Source organism: Lepisosteus oculatus, chromosome 3 (genome assembly GCF_040954835.1).
Source record: "Lepisosteus oculatus isolate fLepOcu1 chromosome 3, fLepOcu1.hap2, whole genome shotgun sequence".
Lineage (NCBI taxonomy): Eukaryota > Metazoa > Chordata > Actinopteri > Semionotiformes > Lepisosteidae > Lepisosteus > Lepisosteus oculatus.
In genome coordinates, this window is record NC_090698.1 from 28,150,552 (window position 1) to 28,164,628 (window position 14,077).

The window sequence follows — 14,077 nt, forward strand, 5'->3', positions numbered from 1 at the left end:
AACATGACCCAATCCGAGGATTCAATTATACAGAAGTGTTAGGCAGGGAAAATATGTCAGTCCTTAATAAAGATGAGTCACAATGGTAGTAGTGTATATTGAGCGTCTGAGGCTACTTTTGTTCGTTGAGCTTTGCACACACAAATGTTCTTTTGCACATTTTCTTTCAGATACTCACGTAATTTCTCCATAAAATAGTTGCTTCCACCCAGTTTTTTTTTGTGGGGGGGGTGCTCATCTTGACAGTACATTTTTGGTAGTTTGAGAAATACATGTTCTTAGAACATGAAATTCTGTTAACTTAGTTTCTCCCAAAATTAAATAGCACCTAACACTTCAGCATTTGAAGTGTTATGCCACAGTATGTTAAATCCATTGTATGTATTAAATCAAGTGGTCAGTATATAATTTAACAGTCAGTTATACCTTAAATTAGTTTAACCCTATATGAAAGGCACCGGAAATAGAAAAGGCAGAAGCAGTACAGAGCTCTAGAACATGTAAAACAATAAAACTGAGCAATCTTAAAATGCACAGACGAAAATCTTCGAAGACCTGGTCACAACAACTCAAGGTGAAATATAGCATTCAGAACAAAGTGCAATAGCAAATAATCTATCATATGTCTTAATCAAATCTGTCGGCTGTTCCTCATAACTAAGATAATTTGTTCCTCCAGATATATACAAAACTAAAAGGCTGCTGTACCTTTTGTTCTCCAAAATACAAATCTATCAGGAATAACTGTTATGTTAAAAGAAAATGAGTACAAATTCAGCAGACGATCACCATGGATTTGTGTTTCTAATTAAAAAAGGAAAATACTAACAGTAAAGTAGCATGTCTTGGATTTCTGCACAGCTTTGTGTAACCTGTCTAGCTACTTAGGTTTGATCTAAATACAGAATATTCCACAATTTTAAGGGCAGAAATAAAACTGTTTTTTTTTTTGCTTTATAATCAAGCAATTTGCATTTGTTATCTTTAGATTAATGTGAATATGTACAATATGATATCCAAAAAGCAATCCACAAATATAGAAACTGTGTAAACTAAACATTTGTGATTAGATTTCAGGCTTTTATTCAATTTTAGAAGATTTAATACACAGATATCATTGTAATTAGGGGTCAACTGACACCTGCAGAACATTCAATTAGTCAAATGCAAAATGTAACCACTTTAAAATTGTGACAAGTAAGAATTTAAAATGTCATTATCTTTTCTTGACTCACATAATGTAGTTACCAGAGTGTCACTTAATACACCATGCTGTTTAACTGATGTGAATGAATGTCTGGGCTTTAATTCATAATAAACAATGGAATTCAACATCTCAGGTGAAGGAAATATTTTCATTTTCCTATTTCACCTAGTCTTAAAGCATGTAGTTTCTTAGTTCCAATACTCTATCCCCACCAGCAGATGTCCCTGTTCTAGAACTTATTCTTTTAAATATCTTTTAAAGATCCAGAATGCTTTAGAATAACTAAACGCATACTATATGTGTAAAGTTAATGAGTAGTTACGCTAGTCAAATCATCATTTGTCTGCAGCTTTTAACTGAAATCATTGCATATTTGTGAAGAAATGTCACTTTTTATAATAATAATAATTGCTTACACTTATATAGCTGCAAAAGCAAAATCCGATATTTGTCGAAATCAGAAAATAATAAGGTTAAATGTTTGTTTGACTACTCAATTTGCAAAAAAACTCCACAAGATACAAGTGATGTAAAGTTACATCTGCTCCTATCTGACTGACCACTTGTTTTTACAAACTGAAAATGTACATTTTGCATGGTGTCTATAGCCTGCTGCAACTGATACCACGGACCCACTAGGCCAGTCATGACCTGGTACCATACATACAGTATATTTCCTTAGAATATTAAATATTACAGCTTCTTCCTTCCCTTAACTTCCAGTCAATGGTGCCTTGTCTAAAAAAACAAGAATAGGGGCACGGTATAAAGCATTGATTTGATTTATGTATCAACAACAGCTGTTGTAACACGGGCATAACAAACACTTATTATTGTTTTTGTTAGGCTTTGTTTTAATTTTATGTCATGAAAACAGATTAGTGTACACAACAAATACTAGTTTTCAAACATTTTATCAAATGCATTATAATAACCAATTACCTACAGTAGAAAGTACTTCTTGTGGGACTCAACAGAAATAAGCATGTAGAAGTTTAATTAGTATTTCTGATTGTATGGCTCTTTCTTTTGCTGTTTCTGATGGGCCTGCAGGTCCTAGTACTGATTTTATTTGCGTAACAAGATCTTCAAAAGAATAGAAGAAACCTTGTATACAAATAAAGGTTATCCAAACAGGAAACAAACCGAATAAACAGAATATGTGCCATTGATTAAACTTCTGAAACTACAAAAAGCATAATTATCCAGATAATATTGTTATTCTGGGTAAAAAGCGAATTAAAAAATAAACACACAAAAGATTCACACTATAATTTATAGTTAATCACTATGATCATTTATTTCAATTTGCAGCCATGTCTGTAAATGTGAAAGTTCAGATCATGAATTAATAGGCATTTAATTTCCTTCTTTGCCTAGTTGTCTTTATGTCATTTAACAGTAAACATGCTGAAGACTGGCTTTAAAGAAGTATATTTGGCCCAGGTTAGCTCAGGAATGTCCTACAAGGTACAGTAATAAACTTCTCTGTCTTTGGAAGTTTATAGTAATCAACCAACAAGCTGGAGCTTATCAAGGCACCATCAGAATCAATAACAGAACAGTAATGTCAATGTATTGTCAGTTTTAACTGTGTAAATAAAACTCCAGTCCAAACGAGGGAACAGGAAGAGAAAACTCAAGGGGAAGGGGAGCCATATACAGTACACTGCCACAAGTTTTCATTGTCAGCTTTGGCTTTCAAGATTTCTCTGCATTTTCATGTAAAGGCAAGACACATAGTATGTCCTTATGAGTAAGACGTTTAGCTGCACTCCTCAGAAATGACATTATCTTTAGTAACTTTTTTACAGTCCTTTGCTGTACTGCAAAATAACTGTAGTTCAGATGTAGAGCTTCCCTCTGAAATCATAAGGAAGAGAGAACCCATATTAGCCCTGCTAAGCTCTTCAAGCATCGTTGCACTACTGCTTATACAAATAATAATTGTGTTGATATGGTGCTTTTCATCCCAGAAGTTCTCAGTGTTATTATGTACAAGGGGCAACAATGAAGTGCAACACCTGCCTGAGAAACAACGATTTTGTGCCAGCAGCACCACTACCAACAGATCAAGTGGAAAAATGCAAAATTGCTTCCCTAATTGAGCTGAAAGGGAACTTTAGGTAGGACACCTTGTACAAATCTAAAGTGGAATTTAGTCAAGAAGGAGTTATTTCCACCCCCAAAGGATCTGTAATAATCAAGTAGTCCAAGTTGTTTTATATCTTACCTGAAGGAAGAGCAAGTGGCTGTTCAGTACATCAATGAGAGAAATATAGGGGATGTCAACTAAAATTGCTCACTAAAAGAGAGGATTTCTTAAAATGGACAGGGCTTGAAATAATCTGATAAAAAATAAGTACAATAATCCACTGATATACTAAATAAAATGACAATTTTATATTTTTGCATGCGTTCAAATTATCGTGTGTTTTTTCTGCCACATGCCTCAGGAAAAGAGTCACATTGTTGCTAATGGGGAGCATCGCAGTACTCTTTTAATGAGATTATTGCCCTTTTTGAATAGGCTTTTTGATTAATCTTATTCTGCCTACATTGTTTCTGAAGTTACAAGAAATCTCTCATTGTAAATCTCATTTCCAACTGGGAATCAAATTTGTGATCCATATTTCCTGAATGAAAGAAAATACTCATGTATACAAATTATAAGGAAGACTTCCCGCAAGGGACCTCCACTGCATTTGCATATAGTCAATAGATCTACAGTTTATGTCCACAAACATACTCTGAATTATTATACTCCATTCAATGTCCCCATTATGATTGCTAACCCAGGGGATATGGTCTTTATCCATTTCCAGTCCCGACTGAACAGGATGCAGCATAGATAAACTCTTAAAACTCTAAACTCTTATGCTCCTAAGCCACAGAGATCAAATGGAAATGCACTTCATCCTTGAGCATACTTTCACACATTTGTTTTTCTGACTATGTGCGGCCCTCCCATTGATTTCCATTCTATTTGTATTTGCTGTTCTCCTCTCTGCCAAAATAAAACTCAACACAAGGTAAAATCAGACCCCATAACAAATAGTTTTGGTACTTGCAGATTTTTAAAAAAGAAGACATTTAGTTCATATGAAATTCACTGTGGGGAAATCCCTACATTGCCCGTTTGTCAAGAGCTATATTTAGTATGTATTGCTATATTTGTGGGGACATTGTAGTATTCATAGCTACACAATTAAACAATACTGCCTTTTTATGCATCAAAATCTTGGTGTACATTGAAAGATTTAGTATTTAAATACATTTTGACAGCTTTTCCAGTTATTTCACATGAGCAATGTTTTGCACATATATTTTTTATAAATGACCCATATTAGAATAGGCATAGATTAGGAGATTACAGAGGAAAATTAACAGATTTTCAAACTAAGAAATATACACTTAAGAAGGGTACAAAGTGTAAGATGCATATGGCAAGGACTGCTTTTAAAGTATTTTGCTCCAGTTGATAACTGCTCCACTTTGTCTCTCTCAATTGAAATTTCATTTTCTTAAAATAAGTAAAATAAGAGGAAATTCTAGTCTGGAGCAAAGTTCTTAAAAAATCCCCCTATTATTGCCCAAAATAATATATGGAAGTGTATGTCCATTAAACATGATCCAGAATGTAATTAATACATCTTTTAGTAATGTAATGTAATGTAATGTATTAGTTATGTTAGAATTAGTAATGTTCAGCTATGGGGGGCCTGAATGTAATGTATTAATGCATTTTCTCTAGAAAAACAAATATTCTTTTGTTTTTGAAAAATTCCATTAATACTACAAATGGAGTTTATTTTGAAGGCAATTTTTAGAAAGAAAAATCTTTTCCTGATAGTATATAGCAAGAGGATTTATCAAGAACATGTTCTTTCTTGTGTACTTTCATTTGTTTCTCAGTAGACCCCAAAGGTATTCAAATTGATTATGAAGGAAACAGAATCCTGTTAGAAAGTAGGAACAGGAATGACCAGACAAAGGTTAAGATATTCACTACATGACAAATATACCTTCATACAAGTCCTGTTGTATCTGTGATTTGTGTGTGACTTGGGGGGAGGTTCTTATAAATATGTTTTTGAGTGCCATAGCATTCCAGAACAAATGCAAATGACATTTCACAAGAAATAATGTGAGTTTACAAATGTATAGCATTAAGCCATAAATTTAGAAGAAAAATAATGTAAGTTAGAGCTGCAAGCTGTGTTATTGTGCGGGCTGCAAAACAACAAATAGAGGTTAATTCTCCATGGACAAAACTTTGTAATATTGTTTCATTCTTTTTTTAGTTTCAAACTTCTCCCTGTTAATACAAGGTGCCCCATTTAATGTACTGTATATACTGTATGACACACATTTGTGTAATGAAGCAAAGGTTGATAAAAAACCCCATTGAACTACAGAGGCTGGAGTCTTCTTTTACTATACACTAAACACAATCCATTCCTTAAATGATGTCCATTCCAACTGCTGGGCTACAATACTACTATGCTAAAAGTAGAGTTCAAGAAGTTTTGTTCGTGTTGTCACATGATAAAGATGCATCATTTAAATGTCACCAGTAAAACAAAAAACTAAAACGAGTCAATGATTAACTATGCTCAGATACGTTAAATATATTTTTTAAATAAAAATGTGTCAAATATAAATGGGACACCTTCTATAAACTTTAGACAGTTATAACATTTCATGTGATAACATTAAAATTTACGATCCACGAACAGAGCCTACTGGCAGTTGTGGCTCATACTGTATATTTACTTCAGTTCCAGTTTTTTACTTCAGTTGTAGTTTCTAAGAGTATGGCTTTATTGTGATTTAGGTTTCTTCTCCAAACTGTTGTATACTGTATTCAGCTACAGTGGAACCGAAAGGAATCAATGTCCTTGGTTTGAGCCTCGGCCTAGCCATTACCCACCTGTGACTGCACAATTAGCCAAGCACCACCAGAGTAAGGTGAGTATCAGCCAACCAGGGGGTCACCTTGGGCCAAACTTGCCAGACACCTGCCGACTTGCAGTAACGTCAGTGAAAGACGTTTTGCTCTTCAAATTGAAGTTGACACTTCTGTAGAAGGCACTGTTGAGCAGGCAACATGTCAAAAGAGGAATGGTTCTGACAGGTGTTTGTCAAACAAGCATGTTTCCACGCAGTACTGTCACAGTCACAGTCATGTAGAAAAGTCTTAAACAGCTGGCTATTCCAAGGTACTGGGAGGGTACAGTGTAACAAAAATAGAACAGCAACAACATTATGCTCTTCCTGTAGCCTAATATTGACAGATGTCAGAAGCTAAGCATGCCTGGTTCTGGTAAGAACTTGAGTAGGTAACCTCTAAAGGAAAGGCAGGATTGTCTTGTACAAGTTGTTGATGAACCAGAAGGTGGCTCTCCTATACCCCACTATAGTGACTGGGAACCCCAGGTCCTAAGAGACTGCTCTGTCTGCTTATTTTCACTGCAACAGGTTCTGTAATCACCAGTGTTAACTGGTGCATGTAATTGATCTGCTTAGATTTTTTTCTGTACTTAGACCATAGTTTCAAAAATACCCTAAAGTATATTATTTCAGACAGCTTCAGCATGCAGGACTTAATGCAGTCTGCTTGTGACAGAATGCTCTGTCCCCTGCCCACTGTAGCATACTGTACCTACAGTACACCACTACATACACTTCACAACAAGGCCACTATTTTAATAAACATTTAATTTATCTCACTAACTTTTACTGCTTGGTATCTAGTGATTTATTTCAAAGCTGATCTCTGGATACACTGTTATGTAGAAGTTAATGTACCACACATTATATACATACTTGCATAAGCAAACAGCATCCATCATTTTACATCCTCTTCTTTAGGCACAAAAGAAACAGAGCCTCTGGAGGTGGCTGTTTTTATACTGTAGATTCTTGCATAAAAAAAGGCTCTCTTTGCCTTTAGGGAGGTGGCTTATAGAAAAGAGAATAGAAGATTATAGAAAAGAGCCTGCTCTCTGGACAGATAGACTTTGAGTAAGGGAATCTGGGTAGAGTAGCATATGTGATACTTTATATTCAAGGTTTGTTTTTCATTTGCATATATTCAACTATGTAAAGGTTTTGCCACTGGGTGCTTGGCACATTTTATGGTTTTTGTTGGTTTTTGGGAGCAGAAATCATTAAACTTCTTTGCATCCAAGTGTTATCTTGTCCACCATTTACTTCCACCCTTTACAAGTTACTTCCACCCTTGTCTGCCCATACCCAGCACTGTGGTTTTGTAACGAACAGTTCTTTCCGGACCCTATGCGGACGACACAGTCCGACGGAGTGGGGAAACACTAGGGAAACGTCATGCAGGAAAACGGGGCTGAAGACAAGGGGGCGTGTCCAAAGTGCGCTGGTGCACGGGGGAGGTGTGGCCGAGGCGAACAATCCGAGAGTAATCCTTAGGGAAAATCCAAAACGCAAGGGTAAATCCAAAACCAGGAGATCCATCAGAGGAAGGAATTAAAAAACCACGAAGGCCGGGTCGGAACCGGCGGACGGGGAACAGGAACGGGAACCGAGGTTAAAACCTTAACGGGACCAGGCGCTTCCTGGTCCCGGACTCGCACGATATGGAAATCAGGTGCAGAGCCCAGATGAGCGACAGCGCCTGGCTTTTAAGGTGGGGTAGGTAAAAGGGATCAGGTGCACAGAATGAAGTCTTTAGTGAAAGGGCTGGAGCACCCTTAAGGAGGGGGGACTATAATCGTGACAGGTGTGACGCTGCTGAACGTTCACATTAAGAATTTTGTCCTTTTTTTCTAATTAAAAGGCTTTTAATAGGCGATCAGTCTACAGTATTGTATTGTTTGTTCAGTTTACAGAACAAACACAGACAGGAATGACAAGGTATCAAACAACTTCTACAATTATTATTTGACCTAAAGGTTGTATTTCCTATAACACACAAGAATGAGATATGTACTGAAACTTTAGAATCGGGACTGCATTGATACCAATAACAACCCACTTACAACTGAGAGAAAATATAAAACCTTTCCTAAAATTGAAGATAATAAAACAGCTTGCCTGTGATTAAGTACTTAACTGGAGCAAAACCTAGAAGATGTACACTACCAGTTCCACAAGAACAGGACTAAGAACTATTGTTGCTGGAGTTGCTGATGTTCAGCTGAGGAACTGAATACCTGGTCATTAAAAACCCCATGGTATTGAGACTAAATAATAATAATAATAATAATTGCTTACACTTATATAGCGCTTTTCTGGACACTCCACTCAAAGCGCTTTACAGGTAATGGGGTCTCCCCTCCACCACCACCAATGTGCAGCATCCACCTGGATGATGCGACGGCAGCCATAGTGCGCCAGAACGCTCACCACACATCAGCTATTAGTGGGGAGGAGAGCAGAGAGTAATGAAGCCAATTCATAGATGGGGATTATTAGGAGGCCATGATTGGTTAAGGCCAATGGGAAATTTGGCCAGGACGCCGGGGTTACACCCCTACTCTTTTCGAGAAACGCCCTGGGATTTTTAATGACCACAGAGAGTCAGGACCTCGGTTTTACGTCTCATCCGAAGGACGGCACCTGTTTACAGTATAGTGTCCCCATCACTATACTGGGGCATTAGGACCCACGTGGACCACAGGGTGAGCGCCCCCTGCTGGCCCCACTAACACCTCTTCCAGCAGCAACCTTAGTTTTTCCCAGGAGGTCTCCCATCCAGGTACTGACCAGGCTCACACCTGCTTAGCTTCAGTGGGTTGCCAGTTGTGAGTTGCAGGGTGATATGGCTGCTGGCGATAAATATGTTAAACCGGGTGTCCTACCTAAAATTCACTTTGGGTTTGGTCAAATGAGGTCTCCCTAATTTTCCCCCGTAATTCAACTGGTGAAATAATCTCTCACATCTTTACCTGATATGCTGTGTAGTGAGACTGCTGGCAAAATGATCACTGTGTAGGATTGATGTGGGATCTGCACCTTGGTTGGTAAGAGTCCAATCGTATATTTAAAGCAGCCTGGGATGATTTGGGGAAGAAAAGCACTGTAAAAACTCAAGGAAAACTAGTAGCAATGGTGGAGGTAGCTGTACAAATACTGGCAGTTCCACACATGTAGCTTTTTTCAGATAGTTGCTAGTATCCAATTACTTTAAGGACTTCATACTATAGTTTCTTAAAAAAGGGCAGAGTAACAGCTTTGATAACATGGCTGTTTGTTCCAGACCCCCACAACCCTTTATGTAAAAGGTGTCTCCTGTTCTCAGTTTTAAATGCACTTCCACATAGTTTCTAGTCTGGTTTGTGTTTGGCTGTTGTAGAAGTCCATTTCGTTAACCTTATTAGTGCCTATGAAAATTCTGAATACAGTTCTTGAATCAGGTGCTCTTTTAGTCTTTGTAAGAGACTAAAAGAATATTGTTCTTTTATGGTGTCAGTGCATTGCAAGTCATTCCTCTGAGCCTGGAGATGTACCTGCTTGCTCTTCTCTGGGCTGATTCTAGAGCAGCAATGTCTTTTTTGTATTGTTGTGACCAAAACTGACTATAATAATCTAAAGGAGGTCTCATTAGAGAATTATAATGTAGTATCCTTTAACTCTATGCTTTGAATATAAATTAGACTGTAGTTCTCATGCACATTCGTTTTAGTCTCCTCTGATTAATTTCATACTTTTTTTTTCTTTCAATTGCGTACTCCCAATGATTCCAAACTAAACACTCTCTTAATTTGTCACTTTTGTTTCCAGACGGTTTTTGATATGCATTTTAGCAACTGTAGTAGTTTGAGAGGTAAAACAACACATTTTGGCCATGGACTAAAATAATCACATGGATCCCTGAGCTACAGTATGTGACTATGCTACATAATTAAACAAGCTTCCCATTGATGATAATTACTGGTAGTTAAGATAATCCTGCAGAACTACTGTGTGTAGCATGAGCATCTGAACAGGAAAATCAAATAATATTGGCAACCTTCATGAAATTATGATACAATTTAAAATACTAAACCTTTCATTTTTAAACCATTCAAAAATAAACACTAATTGTTTAAATGTGACTTGATCATGCTTTCAGTTATATATTTGTTGTTTCTTTATTTTATTTTTCATTGATTATGGTCTTGTAACCATTTTGACAAAACATCTATACGCAATTCCACTTTCACAATTGCTTTTGATGAAAAATATTAAATCACAAGCTGACAGGCTGCTATTTTTAGGGCCAGCCTGCATTTCGTTAAGTAATGACGACTAGAACCTCAAGCTTATTTAAAACGCTCCACTTAAAATTAATCTCAATAGATTTTAATAACATAGATCATTCATGTGTGCCAGGTTCATTCTGACTTGTACTTACATGGCTATTATGGCATAAGCATGCATAAATACAAGAATGTGCTTGAGCAATATTTGGAGATTAAAAGCATTATACATTACACTTCAGGCAGTTTATGGATAATATAAAAAATCATTTGGAACTTTACTGATGTTTTTATTAATTAATTTATTGCCTAAAGTGTAATGTATCATGTGAGCTTAGTGTAGCTGATTGCTTTTTTTGTAAATGCAATGTCTACAATGAAAATACCATAAGGCAAATTTTGTTTTCAGGAGCAACAATGTAGAGTAACCATGAAATTAAGCAGCAAGGAAATGGCGAAAATAAGTTTTAGAGTACAGAGAAGAGGGGACAACATACAAGGAGACTGACAGAAAAATGGGTAGACTGACAGCTTTCATACCATGTACCAAGTGAAGCATAACACCCATAACATTGTAGTTCATTTCTACAGAGCTTATTTTTTTCCATCCTTTTTTTTTGCAAAGGATAGATGGCGGTTTAGAGTTTTTGTACACAGTCTCAAATATTTTCAAGAATTTAGTGCTGCAGAAAGGTCTGTCCTCTGTAATGCACCTCAGTTATATTAGCAGATGTTTATAGATCACCTTCAGTTTTTGTTAGTAGTTATTTTTACAAAAGGAAAATTGGAGAATAAAAGAGTAATTAAGGTCAAAGGATCTTATTATGGGGATCAGTACAGAAAACATCAGTGCATTGTAGCAAGCCATCAGCAGCTGCTCAAGCAGAGCAAAACACAGTTGTAAAGATCTGGCATCACAGCAAGACCTTGTGTTGCTGTAATGTCTGCAGTTCAATTAGCGTTGTATTTAGACTTGACTAGCACAGGTCAGATTCTGCTTCTGGTCACCGATTGCAGCAGTGCTGCTGACAACCTGATGGCTGGTATTAATTTCTTAATTTGCAATTTGTATTGCTACATATTGTTTTATTTTATTGTGTCTGTAATGTTTTGCTGTCCAAACTGGAGTCTGTTACAGTTTGCTTAAAAACTGTGTCTCCCTCATAGTGACTCAACTTTTGAAGGCACCTTTTGAACTGACAGCCGGTCCTATGGTCGCAGGTTTTAGCCTGGGTTGTATCAGTAGCCGGTTGTGACTGGGATTCCCCAAGTGGTAGTGCAGAATTGGCTGAGCACTACTACAGTTATGGTGGAATTAGCCTCAACTCTTTTTGCTCTCAGTGACACAGTGGCCCCTTGTGGCCACCTGGGGGTTTGCAGGCATGTGGTACAGTACCTGCGAGGTACTGTATGTGCCTCAACTCCATTGGGCACTGATTCTCTGGTACAGGGCTGTAGCGCCTGTGATGTGTTCAAAGATGAGTGGCTCAAGGGTGGACAGGACAGAGGAGTCTGCCTACACTTCCTACGCTGCAGGGGTTGAAGCTGCAGCAATAATACTCAATGTGCTATTCCAAGTTGTAAGGCTATAACAAAAAAAAATGGTGATGGAATTGTTCTTTAAAATAACTGGTGATGGTTCCAGTGTCTTTAGTTCTGTGAACAATAGAATTGCATCATTCCTAATTTGAGAAAATGTTCCAAATAAAACTGGGATTGCCAAAAATGGGTTTTAATACAGATCCTGTATTTAACTTGTCTGCATGTTAACAGGAATCCAAAGGGGAAGGCTGTTCACCAAAATACAAAAAATGCGTTCAACAGTACTGGATACCAATTACTTAACCTCATTTCAAATAATGTTCAGTATTTCAACCCTTCCACGAAACAAACAAAAATGCTCTGAATTGTTCAACTGATCAGCCAGCTAAAACTTCAACGGGGCAATTTTCAGAACTGTTAGCTCCACAACAGATGTCTCACCTGACCTTCAGCATGCAGTTTCAAACCCTAAAAGGCGCAAGTCAAGCAATACAACAACATTTATCTATTTGTTTTCTAACCGCTTCATCCAAATTAGGTTACAGGGGAGATGGAGCCTTTCCTGGCAAGCAGTGGACTCAAGGCAGGATACAGCCTGGACAGGATGCCATTCTATCACCCAACAATATACAGTAGATATCTAAACTGAATATACCAACTGTATTTATCTTATTTCAATACATTTGTGGACTTTTATCTTCAGCATTAACTTAGAGAGCATCAAATGCAGAACAAACATTAATGATTTGGATGCGTCACTTGAGAATATGGTGGCACCAAGGAGCAAAAAGAGAAAAATTGCTCTGTAGAAACTTACATTATGGTTAAGAACATGTTTCCATGAGACATACCTGGAGTATTCTTTATGCTCTTGCTCTGTGTCTTTTGGTCCAGCAAAGTACTTTTCAGTGCCAGTTCTCCACCATTAGCAAACAAGCCAGGTTAATCTTTGGCTGGAAGAAAACAAACCGTCTCACTAAACATTTCACATGCAATGGTAATGCTGGTTTAAATCCTTTGACATTTAAGTTTTGGCTTGTAAGGGAGTCACTTTGTGTAGAGATAATCTTTGTTTTGTAATTTTCATTAATTTTTTACATGAAATTCCCATGATGTTGGAATTACTGTTAGGGATTTAATCTCCATCTGCATGATGCAACTCTAATAAAATGCTTTTTTGGGGGGCAAATTCTCTTTTTCCTATCTGCAAAGACGTAAGGGGCCACGGGTATTGCTAATCCTCTACAGCTATGTACTTATAAACAGGTCACAGCTCATGCTAACCACACCTTTACGTGCTTGGTTAGTTCCAGACTTCAGTTTGAAATATCCCAAGGCTCGATATATACTGTATGGCACTGATTTCTTTTTCAAGCTGTCACATGAGTATCACATGCTAAAAGAGAACAGCCAATACTTCAACAAATATGTTGTTTTTGGGAGCTGTTAATTCCAACAGATCTGTACTAAATGCTAGTGTGGGAATTGTGTGGCTACTCATACAATTAAGTTGTTAACTGAAGATTTTGTACTGTGCAACAGCCCCTCTGCAAATGTTGGGTTGTTTTATGATGCCATCAGCACTGAATCTAAAAAAATAAATACATGTTAATTATGCTATTTCAAATTGAAAGAAGGTTAATAATCATCATTAATTTTACTGTTTTACCCTCAAGTACATCAAAAAGTGGTTGCTTGCATTGTAGAGGAAAGCATTGTGGTTTGGGAATAGTCCTACAAAATCATATTGCATGCCGTAATGCTTCATGACAGTGGTGATTATTATAGTTATTAATAATAATAATATAATAATAAACTTTATTTTATATAGCGCCTTTAAAGGTGGCTTCTCAAAGCGCTTTACAGGATGACAATAACAATAAATAAGAAGACTACAACAATAAATAAGAAAATTTCACAAGACAGGACACAATTATAATTACAACAATACAACAATAACAATAGAGGAGACCGTGGAAGATGGTATTAAGAAGAGCAGAGGGGTGAAGAATGGAAGCAGTTAAGTAAAGGCTTTTCTGAAAAGGAGGGTTTTGAGTCTGGATTTGAAGGAGTTTAGAGAAGGTGACTCTCTAATATCCTTGGGCAAGGA